This window comes from Leptonychotes weddellii, chromosome 11 (assembly GCF_054177405.1).
Source record: "Leptonychotes weddellii isolate Sample4059 chromosome 11, ASM5417740v2, whole genome shotgun sequence".
Classification (NCBI taxonomy): Eukaryota; Metazoa; Chordata; class Mammalia; order Carnivora; family Phocidae; genus Leptonychotes; species Leptonychotes weddellii.
The window spans coordinates 53,369,962-53,393,573 of NC_138379.1; the positions used below are offsets into that span (position 1 = coordinate 53,369,962).

The 23,612-nt window shown below is 34.6% G+C and overlaps 1 pseudogene; it reads left to right on the forward strand.

Moving 5' to 3' along the window:
* The window catches only part of LOC102729800 (large ribosomal subunit protein eL15 pseudogene), a 58,936-nt pseudogene that overhangs the window by 673 nt on the left and 34,651 nt on the right, over positions 1 to 23,612 (forward strand).

Sequence of the window (23,612 nt, forward strand, 5' to 3'; positions counted from 1 at the left end):
CTGTTTCTCATTCTCTCTCTCGCAAATAAATAAAATCTTAAAAAAAAAAAAAAAAGAATTGTCAGGAGAATACTGGGGGTCTGGGTGGCACAGTCAGTTAAGCGTTTGACTCAGTTTCAGTTCAGGTTGTGATCTCAGGGTGGTAGGATCGAGGCGCTCATCAGGGCTCAGCATGGAGTATGCTTGAGATTCTCTCTCCCTCTCTCTCTGTGTATCCCCCCCAAATAAATAAATCTTTAAAAAAATTATTGTCATGAGAATATTAAGATATTTACAGTTATTTTTAAATTGTCATGAGATTTTGAGAGATAAGTAAAATGAAACAAATCTTTTGTAATAATAGGAAAATAAATTCTCACTTTGTAGCAATCATGGTTCCCGTTAAATAGGTTTTTGTTTATTATTCCTTTATTTTTTGTTTTGTTTTTGTCTGGAGTACCCTCATAAGTATGCAACAGATGAGTTGTTGAAACAACCTGTTTCATGTAATACAGGGAGAAGAGTTTAGCTCTCCTTGGAAGGAAGAGGTTACTAAAACAGAAGAGGGGGAAGAGAGACAGAAGAGGAAGTAACAAAATGGAGATAGGCTGGAATTAGGTGAGAACACTGTATGATAAATAACAACCACCCAAAGATATCTGGTCCAAATCTCTGGAAGCTGTAAATGGTACCCTACAGGGAAAGGAAAAAAAAAAGTGTCTTTGCAGATGTGGTTAAATTAAGGATCTTGGCATGGGGAGATTATCCTGGTTATTACTATTTTTTTTAAAGATTTTATTTATTTATTTGACAGAGAGAGACACAGTGAGAGAGGGAACACAAGCAGGGGGAGTGGGAGAGGGAGAAGCAGGCTTCCCACAGAGCAGGGAGCCCGATGCAGGGCTCGATCCCAGGACCCTGGGATCATGACCTGAGCCAAAGGCAGACACTTAACAACTGAGCGACCCAGGCACCCCATCCTGGATTATTTGTCTGGGACCTAATGTCATCACAAATGTCCTTATTAAGACAGAGGCAGAGGGAAATTAGACACACAGAGATGAAGATGTAATATAAAAATAGAAGCCGAGTTGAAGTGATGTGGCCATAAGCAAAGGAATGTCAGCAGCCAACAAAAGCTGAGAGAGGAAAGGAATGGATTCAACCCTGAGAATTTACTGAGGGAATGCAGCCCTGTTGATACCTTGATTTTGGCTCAGTGATACTAATTTAGGATTTCTAGCTTCTAGAACCATGAGATAATACATATCCATTGTTTTAAGCCACTAAAAGTTTGTGGTATTTTGTTTTAACAGCCATAGAAAACTAATGTAAACAGTAAAACTTTTTGGTTTTCACACACAAAAAAATTAGAAATAATCTATTTAATATGGATTTTAATATTGTTTTCATTGCTTCACCATTATTCCTATTTCAGCATTCCCCCCCTCAAAAACAAACAAACAAACAAAACAGCAACAAAAAACTTCAGCAAACTCAATTGTGCCCACAAATGTTTTACTCAAGCGGATTTGTGTTTCTGTTTCATATGCAAAGGAATGCTAAGTTGCATGTCAAGGACAAGGAATAGCATCGAAGAGATGGTGTGTGGAAATAAGAGCCCAGGGAGCAGAGAATCCATGAAGATGAAACAACAGAGAAGTTGAGCAAACTTTGGGAGAGAATACTTGGTTTCCCATGATCTGTGAAATGAGAAGAGGCTCAATTCAATAACTTGGGTGGTGGGGTCAACAGAGAAAGAATTCTCCTAAATGGTATATGAGATACATTATAATTACTGTTGTGTTATTGTTATTTTTATTGCTGTTTGTCATAGCTCTGGCTGCTCTAACAAATTACCATCAACTAGGTGGCTTAAACAACACACATTTATTTCTCACTGTTCTAAGAGGCCTTAAGAAGCCCAAGATCAAAGTGCCAACAGATTTGGTTCTTGGTGAGGGATCTCTTCCTGGCTTTCAGATGGCCACCTTCTTGCTGTGTCTACTTGTGGCAGAAGCAGCTCTGGTATCTCTTCCTTTTTTTAGTAAGGAAATTAATCCCATCATGGGGGCTCTCATCTCATAACCTCATCTAAACCTAATTATCTCTCAAAGGGTCCACCTCCTAATACCATCATATGGAGATAGTTCCATTTTTCTTAAATATTCAGAATATTCTAGAAACAAGTTTTTCTGCCCACCATAAATAACCTGGGCAATTCACTAGCTTTCTGTTGGAAGTGTTTTAAGGATGAAGAACAGAAGCACAGGGAATCCTGTTGACTGTGTAAAAGCCAAGGACTATTCACAGGTCTTTAGGAGAGTATGGGCTTCAGACATCAATAATTATGGATTCCAGTCAGTTTTCAAAATTTGAGTGAGCTGACTTCCTGATGACTCTCACAGAAGGCAGCCATCACATTAAGAGGAAACTTGAACTGCAATCCCTCATTTTCTTTTCATTTTCACGAAAAAAAGTTAGCATAATGGGAACTGATAGGAGAGCCAAATCACTGAAATATGAAAATCACAGAATTAGCATTTATCCAAATTCCTCAGCTGAGCCTATGATGGAAAGAGCTTGTTTTAATCACATCAAGTCTCTGCTTTGTGACTGTGGAGTTTCTTAGGAGCTAAAATATCCCTTTTTCTTTGAGGCAAAATTAATGGCTCCACCAAAGAATTAGATTAGTGAAGCAAAGTGCCTTTGTAAAGGAAAGACATCCTCAACATTTTCAAGTTGTTTGTCACCCTATGAAAAAGAAACATCAGTTCTAAATCCTTTGGAATTAATCAATCTAATGGTCATCTCCTTCATGTTTCCTATTTTCAGACTAAAAATTTTGCTCTGTTCAAATGTTAGTTTTGTTTAAGATCTGGGGCTGTTTGCATGACCACTGCTCTTTCTCCCAGATAACTTTATGAAAGATAAAGAAAGCCCATGAATTATATCCATGGACCTGATGTCCAAAGGCCACTGTTACTTTGGGTTTGGCTTTGCCACTGAGGGATCTAGAAGTTAGCTGTCAGAAGTTAGTCTGTTTTATTTAAGGGTTATTTCATTTTAATCCTCAGTTATATATGTGAAGATATAATATTTTCATGGAAAAAAGAATCTTTATTGTCTTGACTGTTTTTCTCCCCTACTATTTGTTGACTGCTAAGCCATTCTTGAATTATCATGCAAATCCTCTTCATCTCATTGAAAATTATGTGTTCACTCTGATCTGAAGAATAAAAAACTTGGATAGTCGAGATAGTGAACTCTGAGTAGTCACAAAATATTAGTTTGTCAGAAGTGAAGGAGTAATTTTGGTGTGTAAGCCACAGTGTCATAGAGTAATATCTCTTCAGGGATTAATATACGCCAGCATAGGGGCGCCTGGGTGGCTCAGTCGGTTAAACGGCTGCCTTCCGCTCAGGTCATGATCCCAGGGTCCTGGGATCGAACCCCGCATCAGGCTCCCTGTTCAGCGGAGAGCCTGCTTCTCCCTCTCCCTCTGCCTGCCTCTCTGCCTACTTGTGCTATCTCTCTGTCAAATAAATAAATAAAATCTTTAAAAATATATATATATATACGCCAGCATAGGTCAGAACACAGCAACAATAGCAGAGTTTTGGAATCTCTTTTTCCATCACATCATGGTATGGACACCCCAGCTCCTTCTTCATCAACAGACTCAGGAATGCTACTCAAAAGTTCTGGATGTGCTTTATTTCAACTTACTTTATTTCATCGAATTCTATATTGAAAACTTACATGCTACTGCTCTGCCATAAACTCTGTCCCCTTCTTTGCCCCATAAACTCTATAATCTAATATTCTTTATAATTATTCTCCCAGGTTAATTTTCAAGTTCTAAATGTATACATGTATATAAATGCAAGTACAACCAATCTTCATTATTCATAGATTTGATATTTGCAAATTCTCCTACTTACTAAAATTTATCTGTAGCCCCAAAATCAACACTTACGGGCTTTCATGATTTTTCTCATATATGTGTAGAAGGGTGAAAAATTTGAGTTGTATTACATGCAAGTTCCCACCTGAGGTCAAACAAAGTAATGCTCTGCTTTCTTTTTCAGCACTTGGACTGTAACTATTGTCCCCCTCTCTCACGTTAGTACTTTTTGTGGTAATTTCACTGTCAAAAATGGGCCCTGAGGGTAGTGCTAAAGTGCTATGTAGTGTTCCTAAGTGTAAGAAGGCTGTGATTTACTTTGTGGACAAAATGCATGTATCCAAGAAGCCTTGTTCAGCATCAGTTATAGTGCTATTGGCCATGAGGTCAATGTTAATTGAATCTGCAATGTATATTAAGTGCAATGTCTTTAAACAGAAACACACATAAAACAAGGTTATGTATTAATCGGTTGACAAAAAATGAAAACAGAAGCTTGCAGGCACCTAACCTTGTATTTCCTGCAGGAACAACGTTCAGGATTCACTAATTCAGTGTTCATGGCTATTTTACAGAACATAACTACCACAAATAGTGGAATCAACTATATTTATTTACAGTGGGAAATTTATCAGTTCTTAAAATATACATATTAGAGTAGAAAAGGGAGGAGACTCACCCAAGAGTCAGGAAGTATTTAAGCTCTAGGCTCATTAGATGTGCAGCTTTGTTCTCTAAGACTTCTGATTGATTTCTTAGGTGTTCAGAATGATTTTATATTTACCTATCTGTGTTTGAATGAGGAATCAGGCTTAGGGTCACCCTACTCCTCCACCATCTTACATCCCTCCAGCTCTAGGTTCATTAATGACCCGTGCTCTGAGATCCAGGTACAACATCCCTTTCAAAAACATAATAAAACAGAAATAAAAAATATATATATTCATACACATAATATGAAAAGAAACAGGGATTTATGATCATCTTCCCTTCCATTTTTACTTTTTCCTCTAGTGTGGAAAACTGTGTTTAAACTTGAGTGATTATTGCTAATTGAATGTGATGATATTATTTGGGTTGTTTTTATACAAAAGGACTTATTATTCAGAGAAACATACTTAAATGTTTATAGATAAATTTTTATGATGTTTGCTACTTGCTTCAAGATAATGCTCATTGGGTGAGGGACAAAAGAACCTGATACTTGTTGAAGCTGAATGATGGACACATGGGGTCACTATTCTCTTAGGTCTATTTTGTATGCTTTTAACATTTTCTATAATAAGATATTGCAGAGATAAATAATAAAGTAAGAAGTACTATTCTTCTGTGTCAAAATCCATGCTTAGAACTTTATATATGCTGTTTTATTCAACCCCTATAATAATTTTATGTAGAAGATACTGTCTTTTTTAATTTAGAGCAGAACTTTATATATATATATATATATATATATATAAATCAGTGATAGCAACTATATTTAAACATTTAGTTTTCATTCTTTTTTTTTCTTATAATGTATTATATATGTAGCTTGTAACAATGATAAACAGATGTCTTTTGCATTTCCAAATTTTAAAATTTTCTTTCTAATCTTATAGTAAGGTGTACATACATTTTGAATATATATATTCAGAGTCAATTAATCTTTTGTGTCCACTTACCAAAAGTCCCAACTCACATTTCTAGACTTAATATCTGGAAAGGCAAATGACCAAGACAAACTTTGTTCAAGAGTTCTAGACCTCAGATCCAGATATGAAAGACATAAACAGTCTAGAATGTAACAACAATTTCATTTCTGAAAGAAATTTCACCATTATTAAATTTAGAATCACAGTATGTTAGAGTTTGGAGTTCTAGATATCCAATCTTCTTACATTTCAAGAAAATAAATCCCAGAGAAAGAGAGTAGCTAAAATGGAGATCAGGTCTCTTATTTTCCAGGCACACAGATTTATTGACACATAGATTTATTGATACCATACTGAAAAACGTATCAGAAGCTCTAGGCAAACATGGAAGAAAGAATAAATAAATGTCCATGAACACGTACATGAATACAGATGCACTACACATACAAACGCAGATTAATATATTTAAATTAACTGAAATGTTTCTTACTTTAAACCCAGAATAGGCATAGGTCAGGTAGAGATGATTTTATCTAAAGCTGTTTGCAAATCCATAATTAAATCCATGCACACTGGCAGTTACACAAAATATCACCCTGTGGTGTTATACTTGGTTAAGGATTAATTAGATTAAAAGCTTCTAAGACTAATTCACTGAGATAAGAAATGATAATTTGGGAGTCTATAGAATAGAATTATTCTTACCATATTGCTTTTCTAAAGAAAGTTTTAATTATCTCTCTTTAGCCAAATGTAAAAGTATCTTTTCAGATTAAAATATCTACTGCGGGAAGAAAAAAATAAAGCTCTATTGAGATGAAATATCTACTTAACACAGAAAAATATTCTACCATTCAATTAAAACATTAAATATGAATAACATAAGTTAGAGGTATACCATAACAGATGCTGTGAGTCAATGTAATGCCCCTGTCTATTTTTCCAAAACTCAATCATCATTTGCTAACTTAGATGAAAATTTCTCTTCAGGGAATAAAAATAAAACCAAGACCAAAGCAATGCTAAAAACATAAAAATGCCTCAAAAACCATGTCTCCTTGCAATAAAGTGAACTGCTTTTAAAAATTACAGTGAGACAGTGTTAACCTACCATAATCTCTGTTGCACTTCAGCCTTTAGAGTTATATATTCTGCTCTGTACTTAACTTACAGGAGCTTCAAAAACAGCACACAGATAAGGAGAACTAGTAAAGAACTGGCATAGTAATAAAATCCAACAGAAAATTAAAAATAAAATTATATTTGGAGGTCTCATAAGTGATAAAGGCAAGATTTTTAGTCAATCAGTAAAGAATAGCATTGTCAATGTATGGATTCATGCAAATTTGAAAAAAAATTGACTTGAATTTTCACATACATCACAATACATTTTGAATAAAAATATACATGTAAAAAAAATTAAGCCCCCAGATACTCTGGAGTATATAGAAATTGTATTTCTACAATATTGGGGGTGAGGAGGTCCAGTTATAAGAATCATACCAAAGGGAAAAAACAACCCAAATAATAAAGGAAAATACTGATTGACCTTACTGTTTAATATGGGCACAACTTTCAGTTTTGTAATAAAGTTTTGTAAATAAAAATGAAACTCAAATAATGAAAAAAAATTTCATTACACGTAATAATCAATTTTTTATGTGACTGACAAAAAGTTCCTAAAAATCATAGAAAATTTTTGTATTCTGACAGAAATACAGGCCAAGATGTGGAACAGCAATTTGTAAACCAAGACTTATTAGTTGCCAATAAACATTACATAGTATATCAGTTTGATAAATAATCAAAAATATAGATTAAAACAATTAAATATGATTTCTACCAATAAAATTGAAAAGATAAGAAGAAAATACAGAATAGTAAGGGAGTGTCACCTATCAAATATTCTCATACATAGCTAATGGAAGTTCAAATTGATCCAATATTTCTGGAGAAAATGTCATCAGAATATATAAAGAATACAATATATAGCAATATCAGTCTAGAATTTTTTTTTCAAAAAGATAATCAAAATTATAATAATCAAAACAAACACTAATGTCTAACATTCCTCCTTTGTGTCATGCACCATTCTTAGCATTTTTCCCACATTAACTCATTTAATCATTTCCACAAGCCTGTAAAGTAAGTTCTATCATTATTACCCCATTTTACAGATTAGAAGAAGTATAAGAAATCAGATCCTGATCTGCATTTCCTTTTCCTTCTTTTTCTTTCTATTTCTAGTCCCAACCTCTCTATTGTTCTGATTATCCACAATGGAGGATATTCAGCTATATTTATAAACAACTTCACAAAATTTTAGAAAAATATATACATACATGTATGTGCACAAATGCCTGTGTGTATATATATTATTTTTATATATACATAATATATGTATGCATGTGTGTATTTGAATTTTATATAAGGAGAGTTCACAGGTGGAAACAGATTCATGTATGTGGGATATTTTCTGCCATATGTGTATATACTAATTGTTTGAATATTTTCAGTTGTCATGACATTCTTATAACCAAGGAAACTAATGTGCAGACTAGCTGTAAAATTTACCTAAGTTCCATCTTCTACACCTATATTTTGCTATTAGCTATTCCTTTAAAACATTCTTTAATGGAGGACTACTCTTCCATAACATAGATTTATTCATAATTTACTTGACCAATTCCAAACCTGTATTGTTGAACAGACAACCTATATATTTTAAATGTAGAATTTATGGCAACATTTATAATCTCTCATTAACCAAAGACATGACCATTCAGGTCAAAGATGTTTGAAATCCATACATGAAGGCTGACAGTTGTTCAAAATTATAATAATTATAAACCATATTAGGAACTTAATTGCTTGATGTTGTTGCAGTATTCTGTACTTCATCTTGTGTATTTTGCACTTGTGATTCATTTTTAGTGTTTTCTCACTTGAAACCACCAAAAGACAATTCATTTTAGTTTGGCCCAATTACTAATAAGTAACAATGAAAGTGAAAGTAACATCGATACTTTGAACATGAAAGTTTCTTCATTATTAGCATGGTGCAAGCATTGTCATTTCTGATTCTCAGAACTTGAGGCAGAGTACCAAGGGCTTGGAACATGAGGTTCATGTTCATGCCAACACATCACTATAAACCTCACATACAGATTGCTAGATGTGAAAAAACTAAATTTAAAATCAGGCATAAGAGGATCAGCTGTAACAATAAAGAACAACAACAGAATGTGGGTTAGTACTTTTCACACACTAGTGACTTTTTTGGGCTGAGGCCCAGGATTCACGGTGACATTGCTAGATACAGCTTCTCAGATGCTTCCCTCTACCAGCAATGCCTGCTTTACTCCTCCTTATCATTTCCTAGGATAACCTTACTTATTTTTCAAATGTCAACTAAGCTGCATCTTCTCTTGGAAGTCGTCCCCTACCCTCCCATACACATAAACACACACACACAGACACACGTGCATGCTTGTGTGCACAAACACACACACACACACACACAGAAGCAGTCAGGGAAAGGTCTTGTCCTCTACAAAACTTTTTCAGAGCCCCTTGTTTTGGATGGAGTCATGTCCTCCCAAAAGATATGTTTGTGTTCTAATGCCTGTTATCTGTGAATGTGATCTTATTTGCAAATAGTCTTTGCCGTGTAATCAAATTAAGATGAATTCATACCAATTTAAAAATGGGCCCTACCTAATCCAATGACTAGCATCCATTTAAAAAGAAATTTAAACATAGATACACAGGGAGATCCTTACACGATGACAGGAAGAGACAGGAGTGATGCGTCTATTAGCCAACCAAGGACTATCAGCAGCTACCAGAAGCTAGGAAGAGACAAAGAACAATCCTCCCCTAGAGCCTTGAGAAGGAGGATGGCATTGCATATACCTTGATTTCAAGATTCTAGACTCTGCAACTGTGAGAAAATAAATTTCTGTTGTTTTAAGTCATCCAATTTGTGGTACTTTTTGATAAGGCATTCCTTCAAAACTAATACATCCCTAACACTTTTTTCCTCATTCATTCATTCCCAGGCAAATTTTACTAAGTGCTGACTCCATGTCAGGTAGTAGACTTGCTTGCTTTCCTCCTTTTCCTCTGCCAATCAGTTTAGCCCCTCAGGAGAGGAGCTTCATCATTATATTCTCCAGAGCCTACACCATTCCACACACAGAAGAGGCTGCTAATAAATAATTGTTGATTAAATGATTAAATGCCACTCTTGATCTTTCATAGGGAGCTTCTTTTTAACATTGCTTTTATCTCCTAGTAAAGAGTGGTGTCCAAAGAGAACCAAGGGCTGAACGAGAAAGGAGCTGTCTTTTAATGACAATCACAAATCTATCCAAAGTAAACAACAGAATATGTGCATTTTAAACAGATCTTAGTTTTTTTGTTGCTGTTGTTCTCATCAACAATGCAAATAAAATGCCATTTCTCTTTGATTGTCTGAATGTTCTTTACTTCATCAACATAAAAACAGCCAAATGGACTTTCACTGAACTTGAAGGGTATGTTTGGGAAGGCATGAGAAAAAGGATAGCAAAATAAACTCTGAAGTCAAAATGCCTGAGTTTGAATTCCTGTTTAGCCACTCCATAGGTATAACCTTAAAGAAACATTCAGTCTCTCAAGGTCTATAGCTGCTCATCTATAAAATGTGACCAATAAGTATATATTACATATGAAACACATGTGAGGATTAAAAGACATACTAGATGTTTAACACAGTGTCTTAGATACAGTGAATGCTCAAGCAAGTTAATTTGCTTTAGTTCTATTGTATTACTCTCATTATTAATAGCACTTCTATATTTTTGGTGTCAAAATCTTGGTGCAAAGTCCTTCAGAAATTCTTACTTACTCCGTAGTATAAAATATATAAGATCTTAGAGAGAAGAAGAGATCACTCGCTTTTTTTTTTTTAAGATTTATTTATTTGACAGAGAGAGACACAGTGAGAGAAGGATCACAAGCAGGGGGAGTGGGAGAGGGAGAAGCAGGCTTCCCATGGAGCAGGGAGCCCGATGTGGGGCTCGATCCCAGGACCCTGGGATCATGACCTGAGCTGAAGGCAGATGCTTAACGACTGAGCCACCCAGGTGCCCCGATCACTCATTAATTTATATATACTCTGCAGGTGACAATTTCAAAAATAAGGACCAAAAGAAAGAGTGCTTTTTCCTTCAAGAAGCAGTCAATCCAGCTAAGTATCTTGATCACCATTCAAAGAACTTTTTAAATTGGAAGTCTCTAGTAGCGCTGAGGCACTTCACCACAGCAAGTGGCTGTTCATGTGAATACACAGATGAATCAGAAAGGATTGCCAATAACTCATGGTTATATAGGAAGAGATACAACTGCAGGATTCACTGACTCCCTATTTTCCATGGAAAACTATTATAACACCTTAGCTAAGTACACAAGACACTTTACGTTCTCATTTCCCGCTTATTGGTATATATGGAGTTACAGCTCCCACATTATATTTCATTTTTTATTGGTTCTGCTTTCCCTATGCTTTTTTTTTCTCTTTTGCTCCTTCCTTTAGATGGACTGTTTATAACAGTTCATTTTTTCTCTCTCTCAGTTAGAAAACTATAAATTTTTTTCTATTCTTTTTGAAGTTAACTTTTGTATTTTTAATATGCATATTTTAAGTTATAAATTGGTAGCTGCAACATCCTCTAGAAAAATTGAAGGATGTGATAATACTTCAATCTCATTATTGCTACCTTCTCCATTTTAGATATTCACTTCCTGTATGTTGGTTCTAAGTTTCTGTCCCCATCCAATGTAATATTTTTTTTATTATTTTATACAGTCAATTTCAATTAAGTCACTTACTGACTTCCTTTGCTCACAATTTCTATTTGTATCTCATATATTTTTTCTGGAATTATTCATCTAGAATGCATTCATTAAATTGTATTTAAAATATAGCCTTTAGAAATGCATTTATTGAAATGTTGTAGGTAGGAAATGTTGTTTTTGTTTGCCCATAATTTTGATTTTATTCTTATTCCTGAATAATACTTAAACTTCTGAAAATTTCCCCCTCCCCTTGGGGCACTTTGAAGATTCCACTTTCCTCTTCTGACTTCCGTTGTGTTAATGGGAAGTCAAGTTTAAGACTATCATTTTATTTTAAGTGATCTGACTCTTTTCTTGATTACTTTTAATATATTTTATTTATGTTTGGTATATTTCAGTTTCCCTACAATGCTCCCTGTTATGCAATTCTTTTATTCTGCTTATGATTTATTGGACTTCCTAGAAGTCAAAATTCATGTCTTTAAGCAATTTTGAAAATGACCCACCATTAACACTTTAGCTATTACCTCTCCCTGCTCTCTATTCTCCACTTCTGGAATTCCAATAAAATATATGTTAGACCATCTCCTTCTGTCTTGCATGTCTCTTAACCATTCTTTCTTAATCTCTCTACATTTAATCTTTGTACTACATTCTCTGTAATTCTGTTCAATCTATCCTCTGTATTTCCTAACTCTCACTTTAGTTTTTTCTTTTTTTTTTCTATTCTGCTTTTACCCATCCATTCAATTTGATAATCTCTTCTGCTTATTGTTTATGCCGACTCTTGCTCTTTTTTAAAAATTTCCTTCTGTTTTGTAATTTGTATTGTGCGTTTTTATTTACACTTGTGCTCCATTTGTCGAAAAGAAAAAAATCTGTAGAAATAACAAGATAAAATTATTTCCCTCTAGATAAATTTTACTTTTGATTTGTTAATTGCTCTCATATGTTTCCAAACTGGACAACTCTTATTTGATTTACCAGCTTATAGAAGTTCTGCAATTTGAACCCTAAATGTGAATCAGGTTACAATTTCTCATGGGAATTAAAAACAAAACAAACAAAACAAAAATTATCCAGAGCCCAGGCTAAGACATAAATGTTTATTTTGTTTCCTTTTGCTGGTTTAACAGATAGGTATCCACTTAACCAATATCTAGGGCGGTCTTAAAGACTGAGTGATACAGTGATAAAAAATCTTGGTAATACTAATAGTAGTTATAGTAACAAGCAGTAATAGTCATGAGCCTTGTTTATGATTAAATCAGAACTGTAGATAATTTTTATTCTTTATAGTTAAGTACAAAGTCTTGCATATTTTAGACATTCAGCACATTTTTGTCAAAACAATGAGAAACCAAAATATAAATTAAAAATTTCTAAATGCTTTAATGTAGTAGTTTTCAAAATATTTCTAGCTGCACAAGTGGTTTTTCTTCTTTGTGTGTGTGTGTTTCCCAAAATTTGCCCACTGGATAACCCCACTCTCTCCACACTCCTCAAGGTGGAAAAGTAAAGTATGTTTTTGTGTTCCTAGAGGAGGTCAACGTATTAGTATTTACCACATTACTTTCATTCACTGGGATACATACAGGAGATAACTACATCAGAGAAGACAGGGTCTCTGAATTGAGGAGACCTCTGCTAAAGGATGAGTGGGATGCCAAATACTTATTTTAACATGGAGGGACCTATATGAATAAGAACCTTCTTTTAAACTAACCAATGAAGACTTTTTTTTAGGAGACATGCATGAAATTTCTGTGGTGTTAAATAATTCTCATAACTCCTTTTCTATCAATCACAAACTTGCCTCTAAAAAAGACTAACTTGATGCTTATTAAACTCTTAGGCTATATTTGTGAATATTTTTATTTTCAACTGTGAATAATAATTCTAAAATCATACATTCACATCTGTTTGAAGTATAATATTTATTTTTATAGTATAGTTGTCATTTGTATAACTGGATTGCTTTTGTTCACTGAATTCAGTTAATTTTTATATTAAAAGCATTACTGCCACCATTTTTGCAACATTGATTCAATGCCCACAAGGTAACTTTCTTGCTAACCTCTTGGTTATTTACTAAGTAACCAGGTGTCCTCTTGTTTTATTCTCCCATAACTCAAAGTAGGCATCACTACTAATTTTCTTCTTCTTCTTTTGTTTTGATAAGGGCTTTTGAGTCCAAAGAATATAGCTTAGTAGCCCAAAGACTCACAACTCCTAGTTCTTTGTTGACCTCCAGGTATCTTTCATTCCAAAACCCTACAACAAATTCATCAAATGAAATCCTATGAGACTTACGGGTAGCAAACAATCCGGTCTAAGAGGAATCGGCATTAAAGTTGATGCAATATATTTCTATTATAAATCAATTTCCTTGGACTGGATGGTACAACTGTGACAGAGAATATAAGATCCTAGAATAGATGTTGATGTTTTGTTTTTTTTTTTTTTTTTAAGATTTTATTTATTTATTTCAGAGAGAGAGAATGAGAGAGAGCAAGCACATGAGAGGGGGGAGGGTCAGAGGGAGAAGCAGACTCCCCGCCGAGCAGGGAGCCCAATGCGGGACTCGATCCAGGGACTCCAGGATCATGACCTGAGCCGAAGGCAGTCGCTTAACCATAGATGTTGATGTTTTACAGAAAAAAATCAGCCTCCCTAAAGTTTTCCTTATTTTTCCTGAAAGATTTTAAACTTTCCTATTGCAATATTTTTCGTAAGTTAGATAATTACCTTTTAACTCCACTATGTTTAAATGCATATCAGTGAGCTGGATGAATGCAGTCGTAATTGGCATAATAGGTTTTTCTCATTTGCTTTTTCTTGTTTATCACTCCAGAGAAGGAAATGTCATTAACCTACTCTATGTTTAGCAGACAGGTTCAAATATGTTTCTGTCTATCTTTGTTGACATCCTTCCCTTATTTCAACTGTAATCTATCCTTCGTCATAAATTTAAAATTAACTTACTCTCTTCTTGCATTAATCCTATATGAATTTGTAGAAGGTAGTCCATCCCACACCAGCAGTCCTTGACTTTTAGTGAATGGGGACTAAGTATCTGTTGAATAGAAGGAAATTCCCCTGCAGAGTGAGCTTGGGGCCTCCTATTTTTAGGCTAGTGATTCTTTAAATATGTCATGACTGAATAAGTAATTAGTTCACACAAAACTTGGATTTTACCTCACATTAAATATTGATAGGTTTCCATTAACCTGGTCTAAATTCATGGAGACAGACTTGATGAGACTACCTCCAACACCACCCCTCCACTAATTTCAATGCTTTATTAATTTCTCTTTTGAAAATATAGTTCTGGTCCTCATATTTACCTGCTCCCAAACCTCTAATGGTTCCCTGTTACTGAGAGAAGCATATGCTTAAAACAAGCTGTATCATCCCCAAATCTCCCCAGCAAGTAGAGGCCACTGAAATTCTATATAGGAAAATAGAGGGTATGAAAATTTTAACAAGTCATCAAGATATGAGCTTATGCACTCTTCCCCCTCACATCTATATATAACCTACAAAATAATTCTAGAAACTCAGAAATGTTGAAATGAATTGTCTCATTTCTCTCCCCTGCCTCTGTTGCCACTAGCAGTGTCTTATCAGGACCTCATTGTATCTCCTTTGGGCTATTTCAGGACCAACCTAACTCACTTACTGGAATCTTACAGCTTTAGCACCAGTCCATCTTTCATTCTCTAGCCAGTGGGATCTTCATAGCAGAAATATGCATCATCATGTCCTCCCCCTCCTTATCCTGGCTGTTAGTCTGTCTAAGACCTGGCAGGTACCTATGTCTCCAGAACCTTGCATGCTCCTCCTCTACTCTCATGCCCCTGCTGTGCCAAACCTCATCAGGCAACCTGCTGACTGACCTCACTGCTCTCTCATGTGTGTAGAACAATCCCCTCTGCTTGTTCATCAGGAAAACTCCTATTTATTTTTCAAAGTCCTACTCTCATCATCACCTCATCTTTGAAATTTTCATTATTGCCTTTGTCAAAACTGAATTAGTCATCTGTTCCTCTGAACTATTTCTATATCTTGAATGTAATTTTCACTGCTCATATCTCACAGTAACTCATGACATTAGGATTATTACCAATTATTAGTCTAATTTTTCCATCTTGTAACTCTTCAAGGCAAGAAAAATCAAAAGATTTTTCTGAGTCCTGCTATATATCAGAACTTGCAATAGGGAGATCACATAACTAGACAGACAAAACCCCTGCCCTTCTTGACATGATAGATTAGTGACTGTATCACTCTTCTTTGCTACTGTGAGCCAGAGAAAGTGCAAAGATATAGCTGTTAAATAAACAAATGGGGAAACCATCTTGTCAAATAAATGGATATGGTATCAACCATGAAGAGAATTCAATCTCATTTTTTGAAACCAACTTAATTTTTTTTTTATTGTATTTGGCCAGTATTTTCAGAAGCTGAATAGCAAAGGATGGCAAAGCCATCTTTAAGCCAAACTACTAAAGGAGAGATAATCAACAATCTGAAGACTGTAATGTGTTCTTAGATATAAAAGGCAGATAGGAAGACATGCCTCAGGGTATCTTACCCATCCTGCATGGAGCTCTCCAGAGGGGAGTTCACATAATTCTACAGACTCTATTATAGCCATGTCTAGACTTGCCTTGAATAGCTCCGATAATAGCAAATCCCTCACCTCCCATCACAAGTTGCTCCATTAACAATTGTAAATTTTTTAGCAACTGAGAAGAAAAATAGTGTGTATATATAGAATTTCAGCAACAACTTGCTGTTTCACTTTTCTTGATACTATTCTTTTTTTTTCTTTAAGTGGATTTCCAATATTCTAAATGACAAGGAAAAAAGGTATTTCTTCTGGTTTTTGTTGTTATTTGTTTGTTTTTGAGAAAGAGAGAGTGTGAGCACGAACAGGGTAGCAGAGAGAGAGAGAATCCTAAGTAGGCTCCACACTTGGCACCAACCCTCAGATCATGACCTGAGCTGAAATTAATAGTTGGGCACTTGACCTCACAAGCCACCTAGGTGCCCCTGTATTTCTTCTGTTTTTGACAAAAAGAGACTGTGGAGGAACTAGAGTTCATCTAATCCAACATCATTGTTTAACAGATGGGGTATTGGAGTCCAGGGAAGAAAATAGCTTATCCAAGATGGGCTGGGTATTTAATGCATAAGCCAGGCCTAGAACCTAGATCTCTCCTATCTACCACATACCCTTTTCATTATACGATCTCCTCAAAGAGCTTAATCTGAGCAAGACTTCATGTAGTTTTTTGTCTCTCCTACATTTTATAATCTCCATAGTAAGAAATATAGAAATTACTTTATAATTGCTTTTTGACAAACTAAAATTCAATGTGCTAATGTATTCACTGCATTTCCCTTATCCACTGCCCCATTTCCTCCTCCAGCTTGAGCAAGGCACACTGTGATCACCAATATAGCCCTTCCCATTACCCTGAGAAGAGATTTTCTTTTTCTGCTTGGTTCCTGAGGGATTTGTGATATGAACTGACACAACGGGTCTGAAAGGACAGACTCTGAGAAGCAGAGGAGGAAAGATTTGCAGGCAAATCCAAAAGTATTTATTCTCTGGCCCTTTACAGAAAATGGTTGCTGACTCTTGTTCTCGACAAATGACAAAGTAGGCCCTTTCAAATTCTTCTAAATATTTGGATTTCAAGTTATCCCTTGAAAAACAGACAGAACCATTGTCAGATGAGGACTTTATGAATGCCCTGTAGAGGCCGACAGGCTAAGGAGAGAAGATTCAACATGAAATGTCTCATAAGTTTAGGAGTCATTTATTGAATAAGAATCATGGTAAGATTCTGTTAATTTTAGTATAAGGACCACCAAAATTTTGGAGTTAAAGTTAATATCTTTGAACAAGTCACATGACTTCAACAAACATCTGTTTCTTCATTCATAAACAGAAATAAAATTGATAGCTCTTTTATAATATCATGGTAAAAATTAATTTTAGGTAACATATTAACTATCAAATCCTTCATATCACATAACCCAGATGAAGAGATAAACAGAAATAATTAAATTGTAGATATTTAATTTTTTTGTGTGACTTAAAAAAAAAAAAACAAAACTCCAGTTCTTACAACGAGGTTGCTGAGCAATTGACATCTTTCAGAGAGCTCAATAAGAGAGCTGAAAAGCAAATGTTAAGCTGTTTTACTGTACAAGAGACATGGGACATTTAGTTTCCTCCCAAAGTAGGTTCAGATGCCCAGATGGAATAGAAAGGCAATTACTATCCACTTATTCCTTTCCTATGGAAAAAAATAAAAGTCCTTCATCCCTTTACCAACAGCCGAGCTCCTTCTCAATAGGTCACCTTCAAATAATTATACAAGTGACATACTTAGTTCTGTCCCTGATCCATTGAATTACCCACGTAGACATGAACCTCAATGGTACTTCCTTAAACTCCTTTGTGGCCAATCACTATGCTGCTCATATATGGCTGATTAGGCCTAGAGAGTAGAAGTTATGGTTATCCTGGCATTTGACAGGGGAGGGACTGTATAATTCCCAACAGGAACCAGGGACAGTATTAATTATAAAAAGTAATTATTACTTCCGTTATCCTCAATGAAAGTAGTGAAAGGATATGTATATAATTGTTTCAAACACCTTGCTCTTCAGTTCTTACTCACAGCTGTATTCTCAATTAGTACCTAACATGCACAGAGTTCCCCAAAGGACTAGAGGCCAGTAGTGAGTTAATATGTCTGTGGTGTTTAATAGTTAAAACAAGTAAACAAACAAAAAACACAGAGAACACAACAAACACAAAACTGAAAGATTAATAGTTTGCATTAAAAGCTTTATCAGAATCTCCCTCTGCCCTCCAAAATGTCTAGATACCATGTGCGGGGGCCCCATGGTAATTTTGTTTTTAATAAATGACTGAATGAATCTTATACCAGCTATATAAGAAAGATGATCTGGATATCTTAGCATCATTCTGTTTTATTAATACCTGTATTTGAGGAAAAGCTGAAATAGGATTTGTTACGCCGAACTCCCTGACAGCATAACGTTATTTATACAGGTAGGTATGGGTAAGTAAGTGAGTTAATGTTGCAGTATTTTTAAAAGCCAGCTTTTCCCCAAGCAAGAAAATAACTGGCTGTCGTAAATGATCAATTGTATAAAAAGGTCCAAGCTTTGCAAATTTCCACACAAGATATTCAGAAAAGTTCTCCACCTACCTAAATAAGCTCATTCCAGCAACCAAAGTGTGGGACTGAGAGCTTCGGTTTCATGTTCAGAGACGTGTTTTCCTTACCCCAGAGTGTCACTAAATTGGAAATGTCACAACCCTTGGGGGCACATGAAAAATGCATATTATTTCACATCTGTTTTTCACTTGATCCCAATGGACCTGATATTTCTCCAAATTGCTATGTGGAAAAACCAATTTAATTTGACTGAGGTATGAATAGAAACTTACAAGCAAAGTGGAATACTTGTTTTAAGGTTAAAATGGGAAACTTTGCTTTGTTACTGTTATTGCTGAGAAAAGCTTCTAGGAGTATTGTTCTCTTTTTAAAAACCTTCTTTACTTGTACTGATGCAACCCTAACTCATCTCTGTTAGATCTAGTTCAAAAAGCATTCCAAGATTATACCCTCAAATATGTATTTTTCTCTTTTATGAAAATTTTGGGCAGGTATAATCTATAAAGGTTAATGTTGGAAAGATAAGAGTTTATTAGTGAATACACTAATAAAGGCACAACTCTGTTGAAGGCACAACTCTGTTCCTTGATAGTTGTATGACCTTGACTAAATTATTTAACTACTCTGAAACTCAATTTCTTCATATATGAAATGGGAATAATGAGTGATCATAAAGATTAAATAAAATAAGGGATATAAACACATTAGTAAATAGAAATGCCTAAATAGACCCTAAGAAATGATATTTCTATTCATTTTCAAAAAAATTAAAAATTTAATCCATTGGATTAAGCCTTAGATGATGGAAAATAATGGCTCTTGGTCCTTTCCTGTGTGATAATAATGTGACTCCTTTATATAAACATTTCCTATATATTAGTACTCTTCCTGTAACCTAAAATTTCAAGAATCTGATAAACATGGTTTTGACTACCAGAACATCAAAAATCAGTCCAAATGCAAGGAACATAAAGTATACCAAGACTATGTTGAAGGGAAACGTTGGCATTCTAAAGGAAGATGGAATATATCCCAATCCATCAACCCTCTGATCATCCCTACATTCTCCCTCATCTCCCCAGGGGGAGGCGTCAGATTAGATTTAGCACAATTCATTCAGTGGAAGCGCTGTGTGTGAGCTGATAAGCACACTGAGCAGTGAGAGAGCATTGTCTGTGGCTTTTCCCTAGCGCTCTGGCTATTTATTTCACTTCTACCCCAATTGAGCAAAGACATTTACTAAATTTCACTTGATGCTGTCACAGGATCACTTTGAAAAGCACCATTTGCAGTAGGCTGAAAAGGTTGGCAAAGGAGGAGCCTTGTGACTAGCTCACAGGGCTGAACTGGCATGCATAGGATTTCTTGGGGAAAATTATCCCTTCACTGGGCAATTAAAATCCATCTGGTTATTCTGCCAGCTAAAGAATTCACTGAATTCAGTGCCAGCTACTATCAGGTGTGGATGTCTCAAATTTCCTTTGAATGAGATGGTGAACATTCATCCCACAATGATATGTCCCTTCTAAGATGTAGTTAAAAATACAGACTAGGATAAGAGGGTCATACAATCACAGAATAGTTTACCAGGGGTTCTTCACTGTTTTTGTACACTTAACCTCACTGACTGTCTGATAAAGCCCATGGACTCCTTTCCCATAATAATAATTTAAGTGCACAAGATAGGTACATAGCATTGCAAAAAACTAATTATATTGAAATAAAATTATAAATATTTATTAGTGTATTAAATAGAAAGTTCAAGCAGCAGGTCTGATAGCTAGTGTAATTTCAAAATAGTGGTAAGCATAAATGATATCTCAGGATATATGTAACAACTTTAATGTGACATAAAATTATTTTTATTTCGATTAGTGATAAAGTCAGAGGAAGAGCTTACAACTAATGGATTTACTGCCCACATCCATAAGCTAAGAAAATGCTTTAAAAATTTCAGTTAGAGATTGGTAAATTAGTGAATTTCTCCATTCATGTATGTAGCCCTCAACTTAGAAATATGTAATAGTGAGAAAAACTTTGGTCTCAGAGTGAAAGCTTCTTAATTGGCAATCTAGTGCTGCCACATTCTAAATGTGTGCTCCAAGCAAGACCTTTTAATAACTGTGAGTTATAATTTATTCAACTTTATTTACAAGAATTTAGTGAAAACCAAATGACATCATAATGGCACCAGTAATATAATGATGTCTAATATTTCTTGAGCACTTACCATGTATCAGGCACTGTGGTAGTTGCTTTACAGACATTAATTCAAGCACTATAGGGAAGAATTCTTGTACCTAAATATATATATAAGGTTCTTAAATGCGACCGGAAACCTTAGGAAATCCATTTTAGCCTAGACTTTGTACAGGGAAAACCTTAAAATCTGCAGAAATTCCTCCCAGTCACCAGCAGAAATTACACTGCTGTTATATTGGTATTATTTCAGCAGGGGAAAGGAAGTGCAGGAGATCTATTCCAAATTCCTCATTTTGTTGGATGTCACTCTGAGGAATGAAGGGATTTCCCACCAATAAAGTGCTCCATTGAAATTCTTAGGCTCTTCTCTATACTCCTTCCCAAAGTTCTCTCTCAGTACAGTTTTACAATGACAGCAGTTAGGATAATCATCAAAATACCTAACCACATAGGCACAGAATGGTCAGGAAGGACTCCTGACCATTTGGAAAGGATGCCAGTGGTAAGATAAGGACTTAATACTGTTAAGAAATAATTTCAGTAACATTTCCAAGGTTTTAAAGCATGGAAAAAGAAGGAAATAACCCACATTATTTTCATGAAGCAAGTCTACCTTGATACCAAACCCAACAATTGTTGGCTTAAGGGATATCATTCCAGAAATATAGGTATATGTCAACATTAATAAATATATTATAATTTATCATATTAATAAAATAAGAAAAAACACAGACATTTCTCTCAATGCTAAAATGCCCTTTGAAAAAATTTATTAAAAATAAATAAGAAATACAAATATTTCACTGACATTATAAATCATATCTATCTCAAATTCAAAGAACATCATACTTAAGAGAAACAGATGAAGAATCCTAAGAACAAATGATTTGTATAATCAAAATTTCTATTTAGTATTTTTGAAAGTATCAGTCAACAAATTAGAGAACTGGCTGCAGAGCTATAGTATAAATTTGGAAGTCAATAATATATGATTGTACACTTGGAAACTCAGAATGGTCTGCAAAACTACTACCAATAATAAAAGAACTTTTGTAAAGTTCTAGGCACAGATTTTTTTTTTATACATAAAGTAATAGCCTTCTATATGCAAACAACATCCAGCTAAAGGACACAATAAAATAAAAAATCCCATTCAGAACAGCAATAAAACAGATAAAATACTTAGAAATAAATCCAACAAGAAGTGTCAAGATCCATACAAAGATAAATTTTAAATGCTCCTGAGGTACCCAAAGATGATTAGAACAAAAAGTCTGAATAGGAAGATTCAATATTATAGTGACGCTTGGTCTCCCTAAGTTATTCCATCAATTCATCATGAGACAAATACCATTGAAACCCAACTTTTTCTTTGGTGGGAAGGAAACAAGCTAATTAATATATAAACTTCATATGAAAAAACAAGCAAGAATCATTTGGAAAATTGAAAAAATAGATTGGTGCTTCAGGTATATAATGCCACCAAATATTGAAGGCCATTCTATAGCTTCAATTAATAAAGCAGTGTGATGCCAGCAAATAAATAAAAAGTCAATGACTCAGATTAGAAAGTCTAGAAATAGACTCAAATATGTACTGGAGTTCGGTGTATGATAAAGAAAGTAATTACAAATAAGTAAAGAAAACATAAACTATTTAGCAAAAAGTTCTGCAACAACTTGATAGACACTTAGGATATTATTAGATCTATGCCTCACTCATAATACCAGATCAAAAGCATCAAACACTTAAAAATATTCTTTTGAGAATGAAACCACAAAGGAATCAATAGAAAACTTGGGATGTTTAAAAATAATATCGTGTAGGAAAAGGCATTTATAAGAAGAATGCAAAACTCAGAAGCCATTAAAACATTGTTCAACTGCATAACCGCGTGGCAAAAATCACTACACAAAATAAAGAGATGAATATGAACATATTTTCAACCCATCACAGGAAAAAAAAATAGACTGCTGGCTTCAACAAGGTTTCAATATATATTAAATAAAGAAATGAGAAAAAACTACCAAAAGCCCATAGAATAATGGGAAAAGGATTATAAACAGAGAGTTCACATAAAAGAGAATGCAAATGATTCTGAAACACATGGAAAAACGTTCAGTCTCATCCAGAAACAAAACAAAACAAAAAATCAAATTAAATTACACTGACTTGCCATTTTTAATCTATTCAATTGCCAAAACCAGAAAATTTTGAGAATTTAGTGTTGAGCATACAGCGAAGCAGGCATTCATATTCTTGGTGAGAATGAAATTCATACAACCTCTCTAAAGGACAGTTTTGCAATATTTAACAAAAAAGAAAAAATACATATTACTTACATGTAAATGAAATGAGTGATATATAGTTATTCATTGCAGTAAAATTCACAATATAAAAAGATTAGAAAAAGCCTAAATGCTCATCAATAAAAAGCTGGTTAAATAAATTATGGTACTTTCATATAATATATCTCTTTTATGGTTTAAATTTCTTACACATAGTTCATAGCTCAACTATGTTCACTTTTACATATCTTCATATTTTTGCATGTTTAAGAAATAAATCCCCCAATACTTATAAGGTTATTTAAGTTAAATGACCATTAACATATTTAACTCTTTTTTTTTTTAATTCTTATGTTAATCCCCATACATTACATCATTAGTTCTAGATGAAGTGTTCCATGATTCATTGTTTGTGCATAACACCCAGTGCTCCATGCAGAACGTGCCCTCCTCAATACCCACCACCAGGCCAACCCATCCTCCCACCCCCCTCCCCTCTAGAACCCCCAGCCTGTTTTTCAGAGTCCATCGT